Source organism: Mustela lutreola, chromosome 2, assembly GCF_030435805.1.
Source record: "Mustela lutreola isolate mMusLut2 chromosome 2, mMusLut2.pri, whole genome shotgun sequence".
Classification (NCBI taxonomy): domain Eukaryota; kingdom Metazoa; phylum Chordata; class Mammalia; order Carnivora; family Mustelidae; genus Mustela; species Mustela lutreola.
Genome location: NC_081291.1, coordinates 7,145,150 through 7,156,496, shown reverse-complemented (window position 1 = coordinate 7,156,496; position 11,347 = coordinate 7,145,150). Strand labels below are relative to the sequence as shown.

Genomic DNA, 11,347 nt, shown 5'->3' with positions numbered 1-11,347 from the left:
GATTAACCATTACCCATGCTTCCTCTTGCAGCTCAAGTGTGTCGGGGGCAGCTATGTACAGAACATGCAACGTGGCGCTTGTGCTTGCGGCCAGGCAGAGGACCTGCGCACCACCTGAAAGATGATTGGCTATGCCTAGAACAGGAAGCCCGTGGACACTGCGTGTGCTCTATCATGCTAAGCCTTGATCATGCTTCCTTTCATGTGTACAGCCTGCTGATTGGAGGGGAGGGGATATAAATAGGGTAAATATCCGGGTGAGACTACAATAAAGATTCGCAAGCTTGTCACTCCGTGTCTCCTGGTCGTTCTTGCTGGCGAGAGTGACACAAGTGTACCTATTTCAGAAAAGACTTTTCTATGTACCTCCTCAGACTAAATTGGTTCTCAGTAATTTTTTCTCTTTAATTGCAATCTCTAGACATTAGAAATAACAAGGACCTCCTTTTTGTCATGGATAATGTAAACATTTATTTTCATGTTAAATTTGCCTTTTAATTTTTTTTAAAGATTTTATTTATTTATTTGACAGAGAGAAATCACAAGTAGATGGAGAGGCAGGCAGAGAGAGAGAGAGAGGGAAGCAGGCTCCCTGCTGAGCAGAGAGCCCGATGCGGGACTCAATCCCAGGACCCTGAGATCATGACCTGAGCTGAAGGCAGCGGCTTAACCCACTGAGCCACCCAGGCACCCCTGCCTTTTAATTTTTTAAGGATGATTTCCTTTATAGAAGTTTTTGAATATTTTAAATCAAATCTACCAGACATGTCAAAAATCAGCAATGGAAGTGCTGATTTTTAATACAACAGACACCTGCTCTGGAGTGGGCACACAGGAGCACACACTCCCAAACTTTGTATTTTACTTTAGTGGTTGTGTGCTTCTGTTTCACCCTATTATCTATGTAGTCCACCTGCTCATCTCTGTTCTTAGAGAAATCCACCTGGCAAGTGGTATCTGAAAGAGGGAGGTATAGGGTATTCATGAATGAGAAGTGCTTGAAGGTGGTCAAAAGAGTTACCAGACCTATTGTGTTTATAATGATCAGAATTCCATCTTTGATGGATGTCTCAGTTTAATATTGATAAGTGATAGCTATACAAGGCAGATTTATTGTGATGGTAAGGGCAGAAGCTCACATTTTCCAAGTGTCCACAGAATGTCACAAGAACTACAGTAGAAACATAACATGCATCTTTTCATTTAATTCACTAACCAGGCTTACAGTGTAGGGAATACTAACCACTCCTATTGTAGAGGTACACTATCTGCAGCTATAATAGATTAACTTTCTCCAGGTCACACACAGGGAGTACATTGGTAGTCCAAATTTCTGTTCTAGAAAGACTGACCCAAGATCTCATATTTGGAATAGCAGGTCTATACTGAGTTTGGGGATATTTGTCTACCAAAGGAATTGACAAAAATAGCCATCATTTATTGCCATCCTACTGTGTACAAGAGCATTCTGAATCCTCACAAAGAAGTTAATAGCAATAACTGCATATTTAGAATGAAAAATAATAAGACACATAATAATAACAGATAGTTAACTGTCATGTTGATAGGCAGCATCACCTCATCAAAGTAAGGCTATTTGAGTTGAGAATCCACATTGTATAACTAGTATAGAGATATCTGAATAATGGAGATTATCAAAGAAGACATTTGATGTCTTCACTTCTTTTGAATGATCGTATCATAGAAGAAATTGGCTTATGTCCATGGCCTCAAATAGAATTAGACCAGTGAGTAGGAAATTAAAAAAATTAAAAATTTAAAAATGTTTAAATTTAAAAAAATAGAGAGATGTCTAAATTTTTGAAAGGATACCTAAGTACATTTAGATTGAAAATGAGCTACCACTTGGGTGAGTGAATGAATCATTGCCTTTGGAAGGACTAATGGAGGGTGAAGGATGTCCACCTAAAGGTGGTATTAGAAATATGATGACTGGCTGCTGTGCCAGTTGGCTAGTCACTGAATATTGCTTTCAACCCCTGCTCTAGCAGGCACATTGGCTACATGGAAGCAGGAAACCATACCAGAGGATCCGAATTCTTCCTCCAGGGCCTCTCAGATGACCCAGAACTGTAGCCCCTCCTCTTTGGTTTGTTTCTGTTCATGTACTTGGTCACCATGCTGGGAAACATGCTCATCATTCTGGCTATCCTCTCTGACTCCCATCTCCACACACCCATGTACTTCTTCCTCTCCAACCTGTCCTCTGTTGACATCTGTTTCATCTCCACTACTGTCCCAAAGATGCTGATAAACATCCAGGAACAAAGCAAAGACATCTCCTATACTGGATGCCTCATTCAGGTGTATTTTTTTTTTTTTTTATGATTTTTGCTGGAATGGATGGTTTCCTCCTGACTGTGATGGCCTATGACCAGTTTGTGGCCATCTGCCACCCCCTGCACTACACAGTCATCATGAACCCACCACTCTGTGGTCTGCTGGTTCTGGTGTGTTGGGTCATCATTTTCTAGGTCTCCCTGATTCATATCCTACTGATGAAGTGGCTGACCTTCTGCCCAGGCACAGAAATTCCACATTTCTTCTGTGAAGTGGTTCAGATTCTCAAGGTGGCTTGCTCTGACACCCTCATCAATAATATCTTTTTATATGTGTCCACTGCCATACTGGGTGTGTTTCTTCTTATTGGGATCCTCTTTTCATACTCTCTGATTGTCTCCTCTTTAATGGGAGTATCCTCTGCAGCAGGAAAATATAAAGCATTTTCAACCTGTGGGTCTCACCTCTCTGTGGTCTCCTTGTACTATGGGACAAGCCTGCGACTTCATTCTTCACAGAGTTCCTCTGCAACTCATTCTTCACAGAGCTCAATTGGCTCAGTGATGTACACTGTGGTCACTCCCATGCTGAATCCCTTCATCTACAGCCTGAGGAATAAGGATGTGAAGGGGGCCCTAGGAAGATTCCACAATCCAGGAGCCCTTTGTCCATGACAAACGACTGGCCTAAGAACCAAGGGGACATTGTGGGCTCCAAAGGCAAATACTGTGCATGTAAATCTGGGTTTCTTCCCTCTCCTAAAAGACAGGCCTCACTTCTTCTATTCCTAAAGTACTCACAAGTTTGTTTTTGTTAGGTTTTGTTTTTGTGTGAGTTTCTCCCTAACAACCTCCTCAATAATTTTTTCTCCTTTTTCTTCCCTATTTGGAGCCTATAATATTCTTTGGTCAGCTTTCCTACAGCCATTCCTGAGATTTTCAATATTACATGTGAAGTACTTATATCAAGTGCTAGCATGGTTTCCTCCCCAAATTGTCCTCTGGAATGCTGATATCCTTCACCTTAATTTGGTTATATGTTTGTTTTAACCTGGAAGAAATGGAATGGAAATCACACAATAGTCATAACCAAAATGCTTGCCATATTGAGATTGTACTTATTGCTCTACATCTGCAAATTTATGTATCTTGACATTTCCTTAAGATATTTTCTCTCTTTAAAAAAGGTTGGCATTGGGGTGTGGAAACCTGACTCTGAGCTCACACTCCTAAGTTTGCTACCATAGTGTTCCTGAAAACACTGGTCTCATTTTCAACTTCAACAGTGGGAATGTTGATTTGAAACCTTGTTTGTTCAGGTTTTTTTTTTTTTTTTTTTTTTTTAAAGATTTTACTCATTTGGAGAAAGAGTGCAAGAGCACACAAGCAGGGGAGTGGTAGGCAGAGGGAGAGGGAGAAGCAAGCTCTCCACTGAGCAAGGAGCCCAATGCGGGACTCAGTCCTTGGACCATGGGATCATGCCCTGAGACAATAGCAGACACTTAACTAAGACACCCCGGTGTCCCTCATTTGTTCAGGTTTGTAGGTATTATAGTGCATTGCATATCACTGAAATATTGCCTATTTGTCTTCTTCCTCTTCCTTCCTTCCCTCCACATATTCTTTGTTCTATTGGACCTTTATTTCTCATGTCAGGCTCTCTGCTCAGTGGGGAGCCTGCTTCTCCCTCTCCCTCTGCCTGCTGCTCCCTCTGCTTGTGCACTCTGTCAAAAAAAAAAAGTCTTCAAAAAATAGTAAACAACAACAAAAAAAGAATTTTGATAGAAATGAGACTACAGTGAGGAGTGTATTTGTCAGCATTTCTCCTCCATTTGCAGGGATCCTTTCACTTTCTCCATTGCATACCAACCTGCCAATCAGTGTTCAGCAACAGGTGCTCAAGGTAAGAAGTAACAGGGAATTATGCCCCAACAAGGATAGCTCTCTCTCTCTCTCTCTTTTTAAAAGATTGTTTATTTATTTGATAGAGAGAGAGGTGGGGAGCACAAGTGGCAGGCAGAGGGAGAGGGAGAAGCAGGCTCTCTGTCGAGCAGGGAGCTTGATGCAGGGCTCAATCCCAGGATCTAGGATCATGACCCAAGCTGAAGGCAGCTGCTTAACCCACTGAGCTCTTGGAGTCCAAGGACAGCTCTTGATGGAGAGGTGTGAAGTATACCGTTTTCATCATCAATTAGCTGGCATAATTCTCATATCTCTGTTTTGTACCACTTTCCAATATTTCCCCACAGGAAAAAACTGTTCAATTGCTGTGGGAGCTGACTTAGGGCACATTTTATTGGATGTACTTTCTTCCCTGTTTCACTTCCCCTCTCCCTAACCCATGTCCTTCTTCCTTGCTTCTTCCAGTAATGTGCGTGCCAATTTATCACTGGCACCGTGTCTTCTTCTGAGGAACCCAAATGAAGTGATGTAGTAAAGATTGTGATGGGTATTAAAACAATTATCAGGGATGGAACTAATAACTTTTGGGACAAAACCAACCCAAACAAAAAACAAGTATTCCATATATAATTAGATCTTCAAATTACTGGAAAAAAGACATATTTCAGCAATATGGGGCAGCTTAAATTCATTTTCAGTCCATTAAGTTTCAAGCAATGTTTAATTATTGTCTATGTGTAGAAATTGAAGAGGGTACCAAAGAGGTAAATATGATTGCAATACAGAATTGTGAGCATAATAATGTTGGTGTGTAATAGAATCTGTTGAAAAGAAAGGTAAAAGTTTACGACTCAAGTAATTCCAGAGAAAACATTTACTTAATGAAATTATTGAGATATAATTTTTATACCATAAAATCCATTCAAAATGTAAATTCAGTAATTTTAGTAAATTTATAGAATTATGTGCCTATTACAATGCAATTTTAGAACATTTCTATCACTCCAAAATTTCCCTTGTCTCCAGTTGCAGTTACTGTCCACTCTCACCTCAGTCTTAGGTAACACCATATCTGCTTCCTGTCTCTATAAATTGGCTTTCTCTAGATATTTTATGTAAATTTAATCATACAATATATGGTCTTTTGATTCTCACTTCTTTCACTTAGCATAATTATTTTTGAGGGTTATCTATGTGGAAAACTTATATCAGTATTTTGTTTCTTATAATTGCAGAATAATACTCAAACATATAAATATACTTCTATTTGTTTATTCATTTATCAGCTGGTAGACACTTGGATATTCCAGCTTGGGGTTATTATGAATAATTCTATTATGAACATTTGCATGTGTGTCTCTGTGGTGACATGTGTTTTCATTTCTTTGGAGTAGATAACTCATGGTGTAATTACTGAGTCACATGGTAAACTGATGTTCCATTTTAAAAAATCTCCTAAACTGTTTTTTCAAAGTGGCTCCACTATTTTACATTTTTACATACATTCCCTTGAGCAATGAATGATGGTTCCACAGTTTCCACATCACCAACACTTGGGATTCATCAAAAACTTCTTAAAAAGACTTTATTTATTTATTTGACAGAGAGAGAGATTACTAGTAGGTAGAGAGGCAGGCAGAGAGAGAGGGGGAAACAGGCTCCCTGCTGAGTAGAGAGCCCAATGTGGGGCTTGATCCCTGGACCCTAAGATCATGACCTGAACCGAAGGCAGAAGCTTAACCCATTGAATCACCCAGGTGCCCCAAAAACTTTTTAAAAAAAGATTTTTATTTATTCATTTAATTGATGGAGAGAGAGAGAGACAGCGAAAGAGGAGAGTGGATATACACAAGCAAGGAGAGTGGCAGAGGGAGAAGCAGGCTCCCCACTGAGCAGGGAGCCTGATGCGGGGCTCAATCCCAGGACCCTGGGATCATGACCTGAGCTGAAGGCAGACGCCTAATGACTGAGACATCCAGGTGCTGCTCATCAAAAACTTCTAATAGGACAATACACTTGAGCACTGCATAACAAATAATCTGTAGAAATTTAACTAAAGAATGGTTTGGGTAGGAAGTAGAGAGGAGTCGGAACTAGAGCAGAAAGGAACCACGTACACATAAACATGGAAAATTCAAGACTAAGGCATTTCAGGATGATATATAGAACTGTTGACTGAGTTATTAGAAATAAACCTAGAGGGGAACCTGGATGGCTCAGTGGGTTAAAGCCTCTGCTTTCAGCTCAGGTCATGATCCCAGGGTCCTGGGATCAAGCCCCACATTGGGCTCTCTGCTCTGAGGAGAGCCTGCTTCCTCCTCTCTCTCCCTGCCTGCCTCTCTTGCCTACTTGTAATCTCTGTCCGTCAAATAAATAAATAAATAAATAAAATCTTAAAAAAAAAAAAAAAGATATAAACCTAGATATGTAGATGAAGGACAGACTATTAAGAATCCAATTTGAAGGATGCCTGGGTGGTTCAGTTGGTTAGGGATCGGACTCTTAATTTCGGCTCAGGTCATGGTCTCAGGGTTGTGAGATCAAGCCCTGAACTGGCTCTGCATGGGGAAAGGAGCCTGCTTGAGAGTCTCTCCCGCTGTCTTCCCCACTCCTCCCTGCCTCTGCTCTAAAAAGAGAGAGAATCTAATTAAGGATTTTGAAAGCAATGGAACACTAGGGCCATGCTGTAACCACAGATGTATTACGAAGACTTTAGGGTTGCTCTGAGTGGGAGAAACTGGAGGCAGAAGTAATATTTAGAAGACCCTTGAAGTAGTTGAGGGGAAAAGATGATGGGGACCTGACCTAACCAGTGGCAGTAAGATGGGAACATTTTGGAAGAGAGATATATTAATTTCCTATTGAAGCTATAACACACTGCCATAAGTCTAGTGGCTTAAGATGACACAAATTTATTATTTTACGTTTCTGGAAGTCAGAAGTCTAAAATGCATCAGCAGGGCTACTTTCTTTCTGGAGGTGCTTGAGGAAATCTGTTTACTTGCTCTTTCCAAATTCTAGAGACCTCCACCATTAGTGGGAGTTTTGGTATTCAGGTATAAGACTACAAAGCCCCATCAGAGCTCAAGAACAAGGAGGGACATTTTGAGAGGGCAGACCTATGCCCAGATGGTCGGCTAAATATAGTCCCAGCCACATACTTGGAAACAGTTTTATCCTCATGTGGACTTGGATATAGCTCCATTTGGCTCTGGCACCATCCCTCAGCCCCCAGAAGAAGACACAACCACCCATACCTTTCAGGTTAACAGGCTGCTGACCTCACTTTGAGATGCGGACTATGAGCAGCCAGCCTGTGATCCAACTCCAGTCTCTATGATCTGGGGTCTTCTGCACATAAGAATCCAGAACGACATGTGCCCCGTCTGTGTCTGTGCCTGTCAGCAGGTTTGCCTCCAGACCTGGTCTGACTGCAGATCTTGAAGCAGCCCACAACCCAGCTCCAAACACTTTGAGTCCCACCCAAGGGGAGACTCGTCCATCAGTGCCCACTGAAGCAGGCCTACAGAACTCAGACATGGAGGGGACTCTAACGCAGGACATGGCTCCAGCCCCTCTCAGCTGTGCTATGGGGCCATTCATGCACGTCTAGTGAGAGAGCCATACTTTCCCACACAACTAGGAAAATAGCTCTGCCGCCTGCGGATCCTGACAAGAATCCTTGTGCGGGGCCAGCCCTACTGACCAAGGTCCTGGAGGTGGTCCTGTCTACCCAGGGACCAGGCAAGGTTTACTGCCCTACTAACAGGATTTTCAAACAGACTGTTACAGATCCAGGAGCAGCTGTATTACATGGCTCCAACCCAGCTCAACTATGATCCTAGAAGCAAACCACCAGGCCTGAAACCCAGCAGAAGGTCTTTGAGTGAAAGCAGCTTCTAAAGACTGAAAGAAGTGTTTGCTCCTTCAAATGCACAGACCCTAATACCAATACCACTTGTCTGCATACTCTACTAGCTGATCTGTGAAGGATGTCAAGCTGAATACCTACTGCAGTTATATGCAACAAATATCACCTACTATTATATATTTACCATGAGATATTAAAACATATAAGCCTACCATAATCAAGAGTGAGATATGTTTATATATAAATACATTACTAGTACACAAGAGTTTTAGAAACTGATACAGGTATTTATAAGAATTGTTTTTTAAATAGGGGTGCAATTCCAATTCAGTGTGCCAGTTAATTTATCAGTAAGTGGTACTAAAACAATTAGCCATGTTTTCTGGGGGAAAAAATGTGCCTGGATCCACTACCACACACTCTATGTCAAAACACATTCCATGCAAATTAGAGATTTAAGTGTCTTTAAATATATTTAAGAAGAAAATGATAAAATCCAAATATGATCTGTTGTTTGAAGAGACTTTTAAAATTAAAGCAGGATGGGCGCCTGGGTGGATCAGTGGGTTAAAGCCTCTGCCTTTGGCTCGGGTCATGATCTCAGGGTCCTGGGATAGAGCCCATCAGGCTCTCTGCTCAGTGGGGAGCCTGCTTCCTCTTCTCTCTCTCTGCCTGCCTCTCTGCCTACTTGTGATTTCTATTTGTCGAATAAATAAGTAAAATCTTTAAAAAATAAAATTAAAGATAGTCTTTTTGCGGGTGCTTGGGTGGCTCAGTCGGTTAAGGGTCCAACTCTTGGTTTTGGCTCAGGTTGGTGATCTCAGGGTCGTGGAATCATGCCCTCCATTGGGCTCCTTGCTGGGCAGGAAGTCTGCCCAGTCTCTCCCTCTGCTCCCCATACTCTCTCATAAATAAAATCTTTTAAAAAAACCACCCCTAGACTTCTTCATCTACATAACACTTAAACCTTTGTACAGATGGCCTGAAGGGCAGGGCGTGAGGCGTGCAGGAGGGAGAGCGCCTAGGCTGGGGCAGTGCTCAGGAGCATGAGGGTCACAGTACTGCAGCCCTGGGGTCCTGGCATTTTTTAGCATCTGTGAAAGCTTCCTTATAATTCATTTCCTCTCACTACAGTATTAAGAATTATACCAAATTGAAGGGCTCTTGGGTGGCTTAGTCATTAAGCATCCGCCTTCAGCTCAGGTCATGATCCCAGGGTTCTGGGGGTAGAGCCCCACATCAGGCTCCCTGCTCAGCGGGAAGCCTGCTTCTCCCTCTCCCACTGCTTGTATTCCCTCTCTCGCTGTCTCTCTCTCTCTGTCAAATAAATAAATAAAAATCTTTAAAAAAAGAATTATATGAAATTGAAAAGATATGAATGAATATCCTAAAACAAGAAAATGTAAGACATTACACTCTTCTTGTCACTCACATTCCTCTGGAATAAGCAGAATTGCAGACGAATTCAATGGAATTTTTTCTGTTCAGTTATAGTATTTGTTCTATGAGAAAACCAGACTAAAATATTTTGACAACAGAAAAGATGATTCTGATAAAGAGACATCAAATGATTTGCCAAAATTTACAGATGTAATCAAGACCAGAAATAGAAATTCTAACTACCTTGTTCCCAGTCCTGTACTGAGAATTCTAGACCAAACTACCTTTTGTGGAAAAAAAAAAATCTGTTGATACTGAAATTTGTGATGAAGGGTGTGACTCATCTGAATTGGCAACCAACAAACTCAAGAGGAGAGTCCTATAGGGGCACCTGGGTGGCTCAGTGGGTTCAAGCCTCTGCCTTCAGATCAGGTCATGATCCCAGGGTCCTAGGATCGAGCCCCACGTCGGGTTCTCTGCTCTGCAGGGAGCCTGCTTCCTCCTCTCTCTCTCTCTGCCTGTCTCTCTGCCTACTTGTGTTCTCTGTCAAGTGAATAAATAAAATCTTTAAAAAAATGTGGGGTGCCTGGGTGGCTCTGTGGGTTAAAGCCTCTGCCTTCAGCTCAGGTCATGATCCCAGGGTCCTGGGATCAAGCCCCGCATCAGGCTCTCTGCTCAGCACGGAGCCTGCTTCCTCCTCTCTCTCTCTCTCTGCCTGCATCTCTGCCTACTTGTGATCTGCCTGTCAAATAAATAAATAAAATCTTTTAAAAAGTGCGAACTTTGCGAGTTCAACAGCATATATTTTTCTGCTATAAAGCAGCATATGATGCTGAAGCTCAAAGGTACTAATTCAAATGCATTGAATATGCAAGGAAAGTTTCTCTACCAACATGCTTCTGATTAAACACATCAAACTGCATGAAGAGGATCCCTACATTTGTAAATACTGTAATAATAAAACATTGATTTTTGAGAATAGCCAGCACATTGAAGACACCCATTTAGTGACTTTTATTGCTGTGAGCAGTGCAATGCAGAGTTATCTTCAAGCAACGAAGGCTACCTACATTTCCAGGAGCACACTATTAGTGTCAGTTTTGTAAACATGAAACCAATGATCCAGGAGACTTGCAAAGCCATGTGGTAAATGAACATGCATGTAAATCAACTGAGTGCTAAGTATTAACAATGGAGAACATGGATAGTATAGCTTCTTTAGCAAAATAATCTTTTCTAAAAAATATATGGGGCGCCTGGGTGGCTCAGTGGGTTAAGCCTCTGCCTTTGGCTCAGGTCCTGGGATCTCAGGGTCCTGGGATCAAGCCCTGTGCATCATGCTCTCTGCTCAGAAGGGAGCCTGCTACCCCCCACCCAGGCCCCCCCATCTTGGCCTGCCTCTCTGCCTACTTGTGATCTGTGTCAAATAAATAAAATCTTTTAAAAATATATTTTATTTATTTATTTTGAGAGAAGGCATTTTGCGGGGAAGGGCAGCAAGAGAAGGAGAGAGAGACTCTTGAGGAGACTCCACACCAAATGCAGAGCCAGATTCAGGCTTGATCTCATGATCCTGAGATCAGGACCTGAGCCCAAATCAAAAGTTCGATGTTTGACAGCTATCCAGGTCCCTACAAAATTCCCTTTGACAAATATAAAAACTTCTTTGTATGTCAAGTATGTGGTTTTCAGAGTAGGATTAATATGAATGCTAACAGGCATGTTGCTATTGAACATACTAAAATTTTTCCTCATGCTTGTGATAACTGTGAAAACGAGTTTTCAAGTATGTGGGAACACGGCAAACATAAATTCACATTTATCTGAAGGGATGTATTTATGTCAATACTGTTAACATTCAACAGGACAAATTGAAGATCTTAAAGTTCATTAG

The 11,347-nt window shown here is 41.7% G+C and overlaps 2 pseudogenes; both read left to right on the top strand.

Annotated features, from left to right (window-relative positions):
- The first annotated feature begins 2,025 nt into the window (after positions 1 to 2,025).
- Positions 2,026 to 2,975, top strand: LOC131823098 (olfactory receptor 7D4-like; annotated as a pseudogene).
- A 6,144-nt stretch (positions 2,976 to 9,119) lies between these two features.
- LOC131823097 (zinc finger protein 639-like) lies at positions 9,120 to 11,347 on the top strand (annotated as a pseudogene).